The sequence below is a fragment of the Apis cerana genome, linkage group LG1 (genome assembly GCF_029169275.1).
Source record: "Apis cerana isolate GH-2021 linkage group LG1, AcerK_1.0, whole genome shotgun sequence".
In the NCBI taxonomy this organism is placed as follows: domain Eukaryota; kingdom Metazoa; phylum Arthropoda; class Insecta; order Hymenoptera; family Apidae; genus Apis; species Apis cerana.
In genome coordinates this window covers 15,289,463-15,306,170 of record NC_083852.1, presented here as the reverse complement: position 1 = coordinate 15,306,170, position 16,708 = coordinate 15,289,463, and the positions used below count along the sequence as shown (strand labels likewise).

Sequence of the window (16,708 nt, the reverse complement as noted above, 5' to 3'; positions counted from 1 at the left end):
CCATTCTCTTCAAATGCTATTATTTTTCAATAAAATTGATCCTATTTTGTCAACGTAGAAATCGTACTGAATCGTCGATAAAACAATTCGTTTCCGATTCAATGAAAGTATATATTCTTCCTTACATAGATCTCATAAAAATCTCGATTATTACTCAACTGTTATTATTTTTTTTCCCCTTTTTCTCTTGTCGTGTGATTTTATATGATAAGGAAAAGAAAATAGAATTTTCATAATAGAAGCAGCACGAAGAAATCGTGTATCCTTAAAAAGTCATCGTGTTAAAAGATTTTGAGCGCTATAACTTGCAAAGTTGCATTCATTTTCCCGCGGATTCTTTCCATTTGGTGTGGTTACTTTAAAAACGTATCCTCTCTCTTTCTCTCTTTCTCTGATCGATGAAACGCGGCAAATTCCTTTGCGTTTGGAAAGTAGGCCAGTTTGCAAGACAGATTGAAATGAAACGGATGAATATTAATAACGAAATAGATTGATCACGACTGTATACGTTTCTGTCGATTTCTAAAATAGAAAAGTTTTGGCGAAAAGTAAGCAGTATGAGAATATAGAGAATAGAAACTAATATTTTGATTTTTCTTGAAATACGATAACTCACATACTGTGAAATTTACAATAAAATTTTTTATATCATCAATTATATTTTATGTTATTATTATTATTAATTATTTTATGTATTTATCTGACGTTATTAAAAATCTGTTTTTTATGAATAACAATAAAATTATTATTGTGAAGACAATATTATGAATAATATAAATAAAAGAATGAAAATTTCATTGGATTGAATTATAATATTAAATGAAATGAAATGTATTTTATGCATATGAAAGTATGCATAAAATATTAAAGAAATAATTAAAAATGATTGAATTCTTTTTAACAAATTATTGTATATCATATCAATTATTATTATGTTTCATTATTTATTATGCATTATTTTATATTACAAAAATAATTTTACGTTATTAAAGATTATTCTATAACAAATTATTTTTAATATCCTTGTATTATAACCATTTTTTATTTATATCATTATTTCGTAATAGACAAAGGCAATATTTTTATCTACTTTGTTATTATAATTTCCAATTAGAATTGCATTAGGACATCTGTTTTATAATCATAAATTTTAAATCATAAATTTTCATTAAGATGCATAAAGATGCTAATTAACGATCGATATTATATTTAAAAAGTTTTCTATCTTAGATAGAAAATTAAAAAAAAAAAAGAGAATATATTTAAACAGGAAATGTTTATATCACAATTTTAAAACATTAACGAAGGTAATTTATGATAAAATAAAATAATATTTCATTATTTCTTGCATTATTCATATTGCTACAATTTACAATTTGCAGCTAAAATAAATATGCATTTTTTAATTATATTATTATATATTATATATTATACTTTGTTATATGAATTTATTAAAGCATAAACTTGTAATTCATATAACAGATGGTCATATAATTCCTTTCATCATTTCATCAGTTATGTAATAACTCACAACAATTTATCTTCATATATGAAAAAATATTTCAAAATATTTCAAAAAATATTTTTTTTAAGTGCAAATTTTTGTTAAGCTCAATTAACATTTAAATAATCAGAATCCTATCATTCGAATGTACAAAATTTCCCTTAAAATTTAATTTCCCATCGTGTATCCAAAATTCGTCACAATACAGCTATGATACATCCTTTTTCGATATTTTTCTTTAACTTTCACTTTCGATTTCTGTTAGATACTTTCGGTTCCATTCCATCGCGCCGAAAGAAAAAGAAAGGGTCGAGGAGATTTTTTTCTTTTTTCCTCGAAAATACATGCACCGCTTTTTCCACTTTCCTCATCGTGCCGTACAAAATGCTGTCTTCCGTGCGCTCACCAAGTCGCAGATGAAGAACACACAATTCGCATGCACTGTCGGCGAGAGAATACGAGAAATACCAGCGTCGACCATCCTGTTATTTTAAAAGGAGGAATACGGGTGACACGAAGGAGAAGAAAAGAAAAGATTATGGCCCGCGTCGCGATGCACCTTTTCGAATGTGAATGTTTTATGAAAGTCGCGTCACCGGAAAATTCATGAGACACGCTTCTTCGTTCGCAGAAGAAGAAAAAGACTTCGAATCGGCATTGTGCGTCTCTGTTTAGTTGGTTTCGATTTTGTACGTGAAAATCGTACTCTTATTCTGGACAGTATACTGCTCTCTTTAAAACTCCTCTAAATTAAACCTCTTTCTTTTATTTTCGTTCAAACGTTAATCCCATTGAGATTTTATTTTATTCTGATTATTGATTTTTTAAACAGATTTTCTTAATTCACGAAATAGAAACTTCTTAAAGATATTGCAGTTACATCATAGAATATACTATGATTTTTTTCAATTGTTTTCCGTTTTTCTTTGTATATTTATTTATTATGATTGTAATATAATAATTGTTGAAAATGACAACGAAATACGAAAAAAAAATTAATTGTAATAACGACACTGTGAGATATATAATTTATTTCAAAATCATGTTCATTGTATATATTATATCGTTTTTTCATTATTTTATTTACTTTTATTATTACTATGGTAAAATAACATAAACGAAATAATTTATTCCAAACTTATGTTTATTATAAATAGCAGCCATTCATGTATCGATATTGATTATACTTATTTACTTTTACTATAATTATAATGATTTCACGTAAAATAAGATAAATTTAATAAAAAGATAAAAATATATATATATATAAAGACATACGATATTCATATTATAAATTTAATTTGTTATAATTAAATGTAGCATTTTCCCGAGTTGATTATATTACGTTTATTGTTACATTTTGATTTAATGAGGAAAGTTGTTTATATCGTTTGTTGTTTAATATCGTTCGTTAGGATGTCTCATCTCTGTAACAAAATTAACAAAAATAAAATCGAATTAATCTCATTTTTATCATATCTCATTTCATTTTAATTTCTTAGTATTAGAAAGTTCCTGTGTTATTCCTCTGTGTATTCTTTATTACACGATTATTTTTATTTACTTTTATTAATTATTTAATACAGTTACAGAATACACGTGTTAATTATTTCGTAAAAAAAGTATTTCATAAAAAAAGTTTCGTTAAAATCGTGCATATCCTGTACGAATATTTAAAATGCATATTTTCTTCAATACATTTATATTTTTTAATTCCTCTAAAACATATACAGTAGCTGCATTTGAGTTCTCTTTCGCACAATATTTTTTTATGCAGTTCAAATAAAATATTTTTCTCAAATGCATCTCCATATATGGATGGATTAAAACTATTGAAATTTAAATTTCAAAAAACATGGGATGATGCAAATTTTTGAGAAATATCATCTCCAATTTTTGGAAGAAAATATAATTTTGAAACTCCTCCTCCTCGGCATTTATCTGATCATACAATAAAATTTTTTTAGCTTCATAAATTTCGTATCTTCGTTGTTCAGTAATTGTCATATTATACACATATTAAGAACACATATGTTGAAAGAAGAAAAACGCTATTTTCATTGAGAAAAATGTTTGAATCAATTGAATTGCTTAAGTACATTACTAATCAATAGATCTTAGATTCATTGAATTTTTAAATTTATTCAAATGTGATGCAAAAATATTGCGATTCAATAAACTTTTACATTTAATACGTTAAATTTATATTAAATTTATTAAAATAAAATTTTCCTTTTCTAATTGTTAATTATAAAACATTGCAATTTCATGTTTTTCCTCACATATTTAAGTAAGTTAAATACAAGAGTGATAAATAATATTTACATTGATATTACGATTGGCTATATTAAGAATGTGATTTATATTTAGATTAGATATCTTATCGTTTATTTTTAAATTCAAAAATAGACTAATAGAATTAATAGAATACATACACACAATTTCATGGAAATTTAAATTAATAATTAAAATAATTAAAGAAAACGATCAGAAAATTTCTTTTGGTGAGATTCTCTGAAAAAAACTATTCCACGATCATTCTAATTTACAGAGAAAGAGAGAGTATTGTATTACCGTTTTTTCTTTTTTATTCGACCGAATCGTCGATCAGAGAATTGAATTTTCTTAATATTTTCTTCGCTCGGATAAAGCTGTTCCCGAAGTAATCCGGTTGTTGATTGCCGGAAGTAAGACGGTAGTTTGAAAGTTGTTCAAAAGTTTTTGTACATTTCCTATAACGAAATTTATCGTGACTGCGTGCGGAAAGGAAATCAAGGAAACCGAATCCGGCCACGATTTCTTTGGAGATTTGGGAAAACTTTACCGTGGTACAAATCGACTGCTCAAACTTGAAATCGGTATTTGGCGGAAAATCGAACCCCTCGTCCGAAAATCAAATTCCAATAACGTTAAATCGTCCTCCTCAGCATTATTTCCGGTCTTCTTTCTCCAGTTTCCTTCCAGATCTTCCTCACGTTTGTTGTTTAAAAAGAAAAAAAAAAAGATATGAGGGTGGATAGAAAGTTTTGCCTTCATTTAGATAAAAAATGAACCGAAAAATATATCTCTATATAAAACAATGGAGAGGAAGAAACTTTTATTCTTCATTTTTAAAGTTACATATTTATTTTTCCATTTGATCATCTACTGCAATACATTTTCGCCAACGCTGTATTCATTTTTTACAATCCATTCATGAAGAAATTCTTTATCAAATATCTTTCAAATGTTTGTTTAGTTTTGAAGATGGAATCACTAAATATCTATCACTATCAGATGAAGATTTCTTTTTATTGTCCTTTTCATAAAGATACATTTTCCTGTTTATATTTTATTTAAATGAAGATTATAAATATTTCTTTGCCTTGATCAAATTGAGATTGAAATTCCTGAGAGATTAGAAAATGACGAAAAATAGGATCTTTTTTTTCTTTTTCGAACAACGTAAGATGTCGATGAACAATCGAAATAATCGTCCTTGATTTCCTGCTTCTTGAGAAACTCATTAAACCGTTTTTACTTTGCATGCGAGTTCCTCAGAGGATGAGAATTATGCGATAATTAGCAAACTAGCCGAGTTGAGCTTACAAACAACTGCGAAAAAAATTTAAAATTACTTTGAAAAAAAGATTAGTTTTGTCAATCGTGTGTGAATTTTATATTTAAAACTTTAAGAACTTTTTAAAACTTAAGAACATTTCAGAGATTCATTAAGTAATAGATGTATTACCAAGTTGTCAAGAAAGTTTTATCGAATATAGAGACTCAAGTAAGAAATTTTCATTATGAATTTTATGAATATTTTTTTTTTTTTTGGAAATACTTCGTAAATTCTGTATGATTATGAGAATATGGTAATCGAAGCGAGTAGAGATATGCGCAAAATATGTGTAATTCTTCTATCAGACATTTACTTTTTTTTTAATTTTAAATCTCATTCATATTCATATTCATATTCACATTCAATTGTTCGTAGACAAGCGTAACACAGATTTTTATAAATCATCTTTCAATTTGAAAAGTTGAAATAATTTCTTTTTTACTTTAATAATTATAAAATTTTGAATGCAGCTATAATATATGATAAAATAAATATAAAATAAATAATATATTTACCTCGCTTTTTTTACAAACGGGCGAATATGATTATTGAAATTTGAAATTAGATAGTAAGTTAGAATTATGCATCTATTGTTTTCAATTATAATGTGTTCACAAAGTATTTTTAATTTGGATATGAAAATATCTCGCATAATTCTCATTCCCTTTCCTCCAAATCATTATTACGCATAATATGATATAATTCTTGTTAAATTTAAATATAATCCTATCTCTACTTTTCAATTGTTAAAATAAAAAAAGTCGAAAAAGAGATTTTCATTTCTTGAATTCGTGGTTTTTATAAAATTGGAATTTATAATTTTAAATTAAATCAGATAAGAATAATTTTATTTTAAATAAAATGAAAAAAAAGTTTTTTTCTTATATTTTCCTTTTCACAAAAGACGGCAAAACATTCTTACTTATATAATATATTCTTACATAATATTATAATTGAAGGATAACATTAAGCGCGTTTTGTTAATCAACTAATTTCCCTAAGTAATTCCTGTTCGAATTCAAACGGTTCCCGGGTAAACCCTGAGGGTTTAATCAATTCAGGTCATATCTTCGTCTAAATATTCTACAAATTAATCTTAATCTAAATATTCGAATAAATCGAGATGAACGGGGGAGGGGAGAAAGAAAAAGAAAACTCTTTCAAAAGAGAAAGAATTTTCTTTTTTCTTCATTCTCGAATCATCCGATTAATATCTTCAGGAAGGAGGAATAAGGATTCGAGATAAACGAAGCAATATAAAGTTTAATAGGATCAATGCATAAACGAAATTCTTTTATCGAAAAATTTTTCATTCAACTTATAATTAATAGAAAAAAAAGGCCTGACAGATTATGAATTTTCCACTTGATCTTATTATTCTATTTTTCTTTTTCTTTTTTTATTATATATATAATCGCTCGCAATTAATGCTATTACATGCGATGCAGAAGACGATGGAAGCGTGGAAAAGCGAGAATTGTATCGATTGATGATCGGTTGATATTCAATTTTCAATTGGACGATACTTTGGAAAAGACTTTAAGATTTGTAATTAGTCTTTTAATGGGAGATTATTCGTCGGCAAGAAAGCGGGCGGGATTTGAAAAGTTTCGAGCAGTCCTTGAAAATTTCCAGCCTCTAGCGAGCAGCCTCAATTGTGACCCTCAAGAAACAGGAAATACGTTCAAAAGTGCATGAATGCGGGAACATACTTGGCTGCGTCACGCTATGCTATGCCATATCACGCCAGGCCACGTGAAATGGAATGCATTGATTATCGCGAGCTTATCTCACGCTTCACGAACTTTTACCATTTAAGCTTACACTCCGCAACATCCTACGAAATTGGGGAATAATTAACATGTTACTTAATCGTCGTTACTTATCGTCCCCAAAAATCTCATCCCTTTTGCGAGATCTTTCTGTTTTACGAGATATCGCGAATGTACGTTGAATTCTGCATCACGTTGTCTATTTATTATTGTTTCATTCATGTTCGTTTCATTCTTTGAGTAAAGGAAGAATTGGATTCAATCAAATCGAATCTTTATTTTCACGAAATGATGATTTTACACGTATTTTAATGAATTAAATTCATAGTTAGATATATTATGTGTTCTTAGAAGGATTTTTGATCTTGCTTTTTTATAATTAATCGAGAGTTGCAATATCTCTTTCTAAATTTGTATAACTATGAAACCAAATAACTATGAAATATGATGTGTACGATCCTAATCGTTTTTTCATATTTTATAATAATTATTGGATCTTTATAAATCAATTATGATTAATTATAAACCATTTATTTTGCTGCAAGTATCTTTCTTTCTTTCTTTTCTTATGTGATACGATATACTTGCTAATTTTTGTTATTATTATCGAATAATAATCTTTCTTCTGTATGAAAATCTTCTTTTTCTTCGAAGGCAGCACGAATCTGAACTTTGTTGCCTTCGTATACCTGCATTGTTCATTTATAATTCTGTCCTTCTCCAAGTTTGGTAGAAAGATTCACTCGTCCAAACTTCTCTTCTCGTTCGCGATATCAACGAAAAGTTTAAAGTAGAGAATCGCACATTTGTCGACATATGTCGCGTATGTTACTTAATAATATATAAAGCTAGTCTCTGGAACTAGACTAGCTGTAAGATACCCATGAGACATCCATACTCATAAAATATTTAGATTGTACATTCCCTTATCTCTTTATACAATTTTATTACATTTTTTTTACTTATTTTTATCTTTGTATAATTAATCTTATATAATATTTTCATAAGGCTAAAATTTAAATAAAAGTAATATAAAAAACTAAATGTTGGTATAAGAAAATATATTTTCAAAGAAAATAACTAAATGTTTTTCCTAATTTTATTCTATTTATTTAAAAGTAGAAAATTATTCCAAACATTATGGAAACGCAGATAATAACTCATAGAGTATTAGTGTAGCTCAGATATTTCGTGATACTCCGATATCTCATGGGAATCAAGATACCAACTTTATATATATCGTTAAGTAATATATATATTCCTTGTGTTCGATGTATCGAACTATTATAAAGAAAAAGTTGAAAATTTTTTTTTGAACTGACAACATTACAATTATTTTATCATTGATTCAAATTTCGTATAAGAATATATGATTATCCAAGCTTAATGATTATTTATTGTATGATCACAATTGCTACTATAACTATAAGTTTTAGTAAGTTTTTGGTCACAAATGAAAGAGGATTTATAATCTTTCGAAAGAACATTAATAAATTAATTAAGATGCTAAAAATATATCATATATTATCCCGAACAATTTTTTAATTTAATGTTTATCGTCTTTTCAAAAAACTTGCAAAATATCCCGTTTCATTTGTAAGGACACGAGTACATTAATTTAAAAGAAATAATCAAGATATTGAATAAGCAATATCGATATTGGAAAACAAAAAATATTTCACGAACTTTTTCTCTATAGATATATTTTCCTCCACATCGTTCGTTCATCATTCATTGTCCAAGCATTGAAAGATTTACGTTCAATCCTGTCATTGTAACGTCCGAAAAATGGAGGAACACAAACACGTCGCAAGGATGCATTTTTACAAGGAAGCACGGAATTTCTTTGGACGTACGAACATCTGTGGTCTCGCAACGGATATTACGAATTACGGTTGTTCCGTTTACAACGTTTGTTCTAAGTTCTTACGAAACTTCTTTCTCTCAGCTGATTTATAGCTCGTTTTAACAAATTCCAAGATATTACCTTCGTGACAACTTTCCCCGTACAATGGAGGATGACCACCGTTCCCAGGAATGGGTGAACGACGCCGATTGTACATCTACCGAGACGTTTTGATTCGGGGACATAAATACTGGAAATCTTCTTTCCCTTTTCCTAGATAATAACCGGGATGCCGTGTATTTTTTACGAGGGCATCCTTCTTTCCAAAGGAGGACGAAAATTTATTTCGGTGGAAAAACCGAAGGAAGTGGAATACGAAATAAAGTATCTCTCTCTCTCTCTCTTTTTCCCTTTCGTTTCAGAAAATTTCAAGGAAATGAATTTTAAACGATCCGAGCGAGAATCGCCGGAGTATTTCGAACGAGCTAGCTAAACTAAGAGCTTGACTCAGACTGCGACTATTTAAATTCACTCTAACAGTTTCCTCCAGTTACCTGTTCGAGTCAATTGTAGACGCGAGCATAAAACCAGTTTCGTTCGAGTTCGTGATTTAAACTCGCGTTCTACCGATGCAACGTTCAATCCGATTGCAAATAGTTGGATGATGACTTCTCTCTCTCTCTTTGTCTCGTTTTCACTCGTTCATTCACTCGCTCGATCGTTCACTTACTCGTCCTGTGTGTCAAATGGCACGATTGATCCATAACGTGTCCCAGAACGATAAATCAACGCGAGCAACGCATCGCTGACCGCAATGATTAATTGGCTACAGTTTCATTGTAATTCATAAATAGTTACAGGGGATGGAAAAGGTATTCCAGAGAGATCTGTGTGCGTCAATATTATTTGTGTTGGCCGGGACTGTGACCGAGTCGATTATAAATAGTAACACGATGACTATAACGTTCCGTTTACAATTTTATTACTACTGAATTGTGTATTCGGCGAGAAACATTTTGTTTCCTGTATAATACGATATAACAAAATTCATATAGGAATTTCGAAAGCTGGTATCCATCAAGTTTCGATGACGTACGTTTTTATCTACGTATTTCTGATTCTTCTATGGAATCTCGTGTATTTCCGATTGATTATATTCGTAGCTTTTCGCGTTTAACCAAAGCTTTAATAAAAGCGACGTATGCTCTCTGCAGTCGGCGCGCAAAGAGGCCAGTCATTTCAATTTGAGAATGATTGTGTAAAAAAATAATAATCAAAATTTCATTTTTGGAAAGAAGAAATGTCCAATTTAGTTTTTTACCGTCTCAGTGAGAAAATTATGTAAATTTTTAATTCTATTATAAGATGGATAATTTTAAACTATTGAGTGGAACATTGTTTATGATAAAATTAATTTTATGAGAATGGTAATTCTCATTCTTATTTAAATTTAAAAATTAATTTATGTAAAACAGTTGTTGCAATTAGACATGTGATATTTTTGTTTTCAAATATTTATATCGTTCATTTACTGCAACAATATCAAATCTCAAATGAAGTTTTTAATTATTAATACGTTAATTATGTTTGACGAGTATGCTCCTCGTAAAGAAATATAAATAATTCGTTTGAATTATGAGTATATTCGTCATGCGAAATTAAAAAATTATCGTTTTCTATTGGAATTAAAATTTTAATGAAAAGAAATATTCGTAAATATTTGCAAGTTTTAAAATATTTTATTAAAAGAACGAAATGAAAAAAAGAACAAAAAAAAATAAAAAAAATTCAGTTGAAAAGAAGTGCATACAGTATGATTGATGGAATATTTTTCAAATTGCGCATAGATGTCCACCTTGTTTTTGTAAAAAATTGTACAGAAACAAATTAAATTTATCTATTTAATTTTTTCTATGAGTTTTTTCGTTTTTTAATAAAGAAATTATAAATATTTAAATTTACGTATATATATATATAATAATATATATAATAACATGAATTAAAATAATAAAATTACTAATTTTTGCAAACGCCAACTGTAATATAATTTTGTTATAATTTAAGTCAATTACAAGAAATGTACTCTCATTTTTTAATTTTAATTATACACACTCAAATATACATTTCTGGAATAAAATTACTTAATTAACGAGTTAATATATGACTATCATTTTGTATTTTTTCCTAGAATTTTATAAATTCAATTTTTAAATATTTTAAATATTAAATTCAAATGACTATAATTAAATATCTATTTATGTTAATCTTGATTTAATAAACAAGACGGATCTTAATTTGCCAAATTATTATTAATTATTATCAAAAAATGAATAATAAAATTATTAATTTAACAATTTTAAAACATTTACAAATTTAAGATTACTTTATTTCCTCACTCAATTCAATACTTTAAGAAAAATTAAGGTATCTTGCAAACTTGAAAAACGAAAGAAATATTCAAATAATTTATAATTGCAATGTATATTCTGTGATTCATTATTCATTACGTACACTGTTATCCCGCATTGCTCTCGAAAACTTTTCGCATACCAATTGTTATTGAGAGGGTCAAGCCGAATATATGACCAATGTTCGCACGACAGAAAAATTCAAGTGGTTTAAACATTCAGCTTCCTCTTATACGCGGTAAACCTACATTTCTATGGTAATTTCTCCAATTTCGCATTGTATTATTCGCCTCATGTACAACGCACCATTCCATCGAAAATATTATCAAAATATTTCATTATACCTCGAGAACGTTCCAACACGAAATTAGTTTTTCACCATTTGCAATTACAGTAAACTGTAAAACATTGATTATCCAAACTAATTTGTCTGGATAAATTTTTCGGATAATCAGCCAGGAGGGATTGTATTTAGAAATTAAAACGATTAAAAAAATTAAACGATTTTCAAATAAATAAGTAAGAAAATATTATATAAAAATTTTATAAAAAAATTATGAACAAAATATGGAATTTCAAGGAAATATGATAATATAAATTATTAAACATTATATTTAATATTAAATTAATATTATATAATAAATATCTTTTTGAATTTTTTTTTTATAAAGCACTAACAACAAACGATCTATATTTATATAATACTTTTTTTGCTTATTTAGATCCATAAAATATATTGACAAAATTAATTTAAATGCATATTCTTTTCTTCATCATATTGATCTAATCACTTACAACTGATTTGTTAGATAACGAATTATTTTCATCACTTTTACCATTTATCCAATCCCACATTTTCTCATGATGTTTCTCATGATGTAATCGATCCACATGCACATTTGCTCGAGGAGAACAAAATTTACAAGAAGAAGGACGAGAAAGAAGTTGGAATCGGGGATTGAATCACAGGAATGAACTTTTGGCTCCGTGGAGGAAGATGCAGAAATATTGGGTGAAAGGGGTGTTGTTGGTGATTGTTCGAGGAACCGGAAATGAAACGAATCGGTGACGCACGGTGGACGCAAGATGAGAAAATGATCGTGAGAAAGTTTTAGTTGTCAGAGTTCCTCTTTAATCCGGGGATAATTGCGCTTTCCGGGAACATCTTTTTCTCTATGACGAAGTCGGAGATGCGTGGCGCTCCATCGAAAGTTCTTACATTCGCCACCAACTGTACTGGAAATCGCATTGTTCCGAGATCTTCTTATTAATCCCGTGGAATCTGTAAGACTTCAAAAGAGATAGAGACGTAATTACCTATCAGCGTGAGGATAAAAGAATAGCAAGATAATAGAAGAAATAGAAATGTATTTAGGAGGTTGAAATTTTTTCGTGTGCATTCAGTAGAAGAATTACGTTTTATTGCCTTTTATATAATAATAGAATTCCTTTTCTTAAATTCTTTCTTATGTAGGATAAATTAAATTAAATTAAATAAAATAAAAAAAAAGTATAAAAGATAAGTATTTAAAAATATAATTTTAGTTTAATATTTTAATATCTCTTCTTCATGTAAGACAAGATTTATATAATGAATTGGTAATGAATTGATTTTTAAATATTAATTAATATTGATTAATATTAACTTTTTTGCAAAAAGTTTCAATTAATCGATGTATTTCAAGGAACATGTTGAAATCATTCAATGTTATATGAATCACTTTTTGTTACGGAGGATGTAAATCAAGATGAATCATCTTATACTTATTTAAAAATATTTTTAATATAATTTAATATATTAAGAGGATATTTTTCTAGAGAATAATCTTATATTTCTTTTATTAAAAAATGTTATATTACAATATAGAATCGAATTAACTACATTAAAAGGATTGAATGATGAAACTGTCAATTAAAAAATAATTCGTGATCTCTCAAAAAGCATATTGCCGCCCCTTAAAAAGCAATCCATGCGGTTCAGTTTCACAGTTTATCGTGTTACAAAATATTCAAAACTTTATTCTAAAATTTAAAATTAAATAAAAAAAAAAGAATCTAGAGTTTATCACAGTAAAATCTGATAATTTTATCTTTTTCTGTACAAAATCGACGTTTGATGTCAGCGAATAAAAAAAGGAATAACGAGTTTATAAAACATTTTAATTCGTCTTGGATCTCGTAATCCAAACTTTTTGATGAAAATATCGATAAAAACGGAATTTGATATTTTCTTTTTTTTTTTTTTTTCACTCCTCGTATTATTTTTACTCTTTTTACACTCTCTTTACACTCCGGTTCCTTCGAAGCATAAATCGTAGAGTACGTTCGTGCGGAACCTCTGGGACAAGAGGGTTTCGTTTCCGTCAACTTAATTAACATTCTGTGCGCTGTGAATGTCGAACGACGAGGGTTACCTTGTTCCATAGGAGCCCAGTAGAATTTTAAGGGGATAAATGTTTTCTTGACATTGGTGAATTTTTACTCTGATTCGTACTCGATCGATTCGTACGAGGACCCTTAAACTCGTCTCGAATCCTGTTTTATATTCTAAACTTGATTTCATGGAAGCCCATCGAGATTGAAATGTAAAAGGAAGAGAGATTCGAATTGTTTTTTCAATCTCGAAATTATTCGATTATTACGCCTAACGTGGTATAAAAGTATACAATATTAATAACAATTATTACAAACGAATTACCATCCAATTCCATCTCTTATCGTTTTATTAGATTATACTCGCATAAAAATCGTATCGTATAATTTGTACAATGAGGTCAACTTCTGTCTTCTTGTTAAATCGTTCACGAAATGAACAGACGAATCGTTAAATATTGAAACAATAATAGAGATTCTCTTCGTCGTCAGATTATTCCATTAGGAAAGAATCCATCGGGCCGTCTGAAAAGGAGATGTTAATTTAGACACGGGCCGATTGTAATTTGGCACGAAGTAGATTAGATTATTTTTATTACTATCTGCCAACGAATCAATCATCTTCTTTTATGAACGTTATGAAAATGTGATTTTACAAGTTTTGACAAATTTTTTTTTCTTTCATTTCATCACGAACGTTCTCGCGTCATGCTTTTGCGCCAAAATAAGAACATCGATTAGGCAGAAAACAATGAGAGTTCGATAATTCTGCGCATCATTAATCCTTTTCGTCAGCCCAAACTCGAAGTTTTCTCGTAACAATAATATAACAATAAAATCAGTAGTATTTAAAAAAGTAGTTAAAAAAAATTTACATATTGTGAAAAATCTTTTCTTTATTTTTCATGATGAAAATTTTTGTGTAGTTATAGAGCAGATAAAATAACCAGTTAAAATTTCGAATAAAGTTATTTTAAACTAATAACTTTATTTTAAATGCTTGAATATATATTTATTCATAGTTATTATAATTGATACGTTCATATTATACAATTATCTGCGGCTTTGAATAATAAATTGTCGAAATAATTTATTGGACTGACTTTATTTTTAATTGTTTAATCGTTAAAATTTTTCCAATCTCTGATGTAGAGATATATAATAAGTTATACATAGAACAATTTATTTTTCAACGGAATACGTAAAATCAATCATGAAATTTTTACTATTTTTTCACGTTTTGTATACAATTTCAATAAACATTTCAATTTCAATAGAAATATTCTTTATGACAGAATAATAATAAATAATTAAAAATGAATATTGAATATTTTATACTTTGATATTTTGTTTTATCTCGTACTCTATCGAGTAATTATATTTTAAAAAACGAGAATAATATTATACTGAAAGTCTAAGAATCGATATTTCATTAATAAAAAAATTACTCTATACGTGTATAATCCATTATGATCTGCACATCCACAATAAAAAAAAAAAATTCGTATAAAACAAAATCGATTTTGACGATACAAATTTATAAAATTTCTTATTCCAATCTCGATTTAAAGAGTTCGAAAAATAAAGCTACATAGATTTTTTATCGAGAAATCGGACATAAATAAATCTAAGTTTACGGTTTATAATAATCGTAAAAATGTTTTATGGAGCAAGGGAGTAGACCATTATCCCTTTAGCGCCGATTGAGAATATTCTTCGCCCGTAAATCGGCCGTTGCGATATCCTCGGTGATGTAATGACTGCGAACAAGACCTATCAACAAGGATCAGACGATTTTCGATTAAATAACTTCGAACAAAGCTATACATGTACGACTTAATTACTCGAATCACGAGTTAAACGCAATCACACGCATGGAAAGTTTTCAGCGGTATCGCGCTTGATAATCTGATATCTATTAACGCTTCAATTACCATATTCGGAATTGCATTTACTCAATCGGTAAACAAGTAACGCGCGGCAAACACGCGAGCCGTCCTTTAATTTCAAGCCGTGCACGCGCGATACGTGTTTCGACCGTATGTCGAATTTACTTAGACTCCATACACTGTATGCACTATATTTCCCTTTGTTAATTGAGCTTTCATTCTTGCTGGACAATGAAGATAATTTAAATAATATTACACGAATATATGTTATAATACAATCGCGAGCCTTTGTGCATCTTAAGCGTGTTTAATAAAACAAGTATGTATTGTTAAAATTAATATACGATAATTCTGTTTCGTGTCTCCGTGAGATATCAAAAAAGTCAATCAATTAAAATTGTACAAAATAGAGGAAAAATTTAAATATGTAATTTCGCTTAAATTTTTATTAAAATATTTTAATTTTATTATAAGATAATAAGATATATAAGGGTGTTAGTAGATATATCCGTGGAACGGAAGATCGATTTAAAATAAAAATTGATGCACATTAATCAGTCTATATCGGTTGATTAAGTTATAATTGTTTAAGCTTTCGTTAAATGAAGAGGTTATTTTATTTCTGCTTCATTTTAGTTCAAACATGAATTACTTAATAAATAACTTAATAAATAAGTCTTATTTTAAACTTTAAATCTTTTCAGAATCGATCCTTATAAATATATTAATATCGTGTACGTAAATATTTTTATGAACAAGTATATTTGTTCAAATTTTGTATATCAAGATTTATTATAGAAACATAATAAATACTTTATAAATACATTATTAACACGAGAAATATTGGGTAGAATCGACAGAAAATTATATAGTGCAGTAATTAATGTACATAATTTATATTCAATAATAATTTGGTGTAATATAATAATTAATTTGTTCACATCTCTGATTTTGATCTGAAGTTACATACAGTGACACGTGTTATTATTCGATTATTATCAAATATGCCAGAAATTATTATTTTACATATCTATTTGTTATAACGTTATTGAATCAATTGCTTTTAATAGATAGATTGACTTCAACGCTTCTCGTAGTTAATAGAAACAAATGTTGTGTTTATTTAATACGTATAAATTTTTTTGCATTTAATAAATGATAAATTGAATAACGACGAAATTTATCTCAATAACGCTATAATTATATTTATATAAAGATAATAATCAATAATCTCTCACGATAGCCAAATATTAATACAAATCATCGTGTATATTTTTCTTGCAAGAAAATTATAAGAAACACTCAAACACTGATT

At 27.8% G+C, this 16,708-nt stretch overlaps 1 protein-coding gene across 2 annotated transcripts in view; it reads left to right on the top strand.

The window, feature by feature from the left end:
• The window catches only part of LOC107993323 (ionotropic receptor 25a), a 110,275-nt gene that overhangs the window by 45,474 nt on the left and 48,093 nt on the right, over nt 1-16,708 (top strand). The window contains exon 3 of one of the 2 annotated variants that reach the window (XR_009830328.1): nt 1,770-2,968. The exons of the other annotated variant lie outside the window; for it this stretch is intronic. The gene's annotated coding sequence lies outside the window, so the exon portion shown is untranslated. Of the gene's footprint in view, nt 1-1,769; nt 2,969-16,708 lie in introns of those variants that run through there. 2 annotated transcript variants of the gene reach the window in all.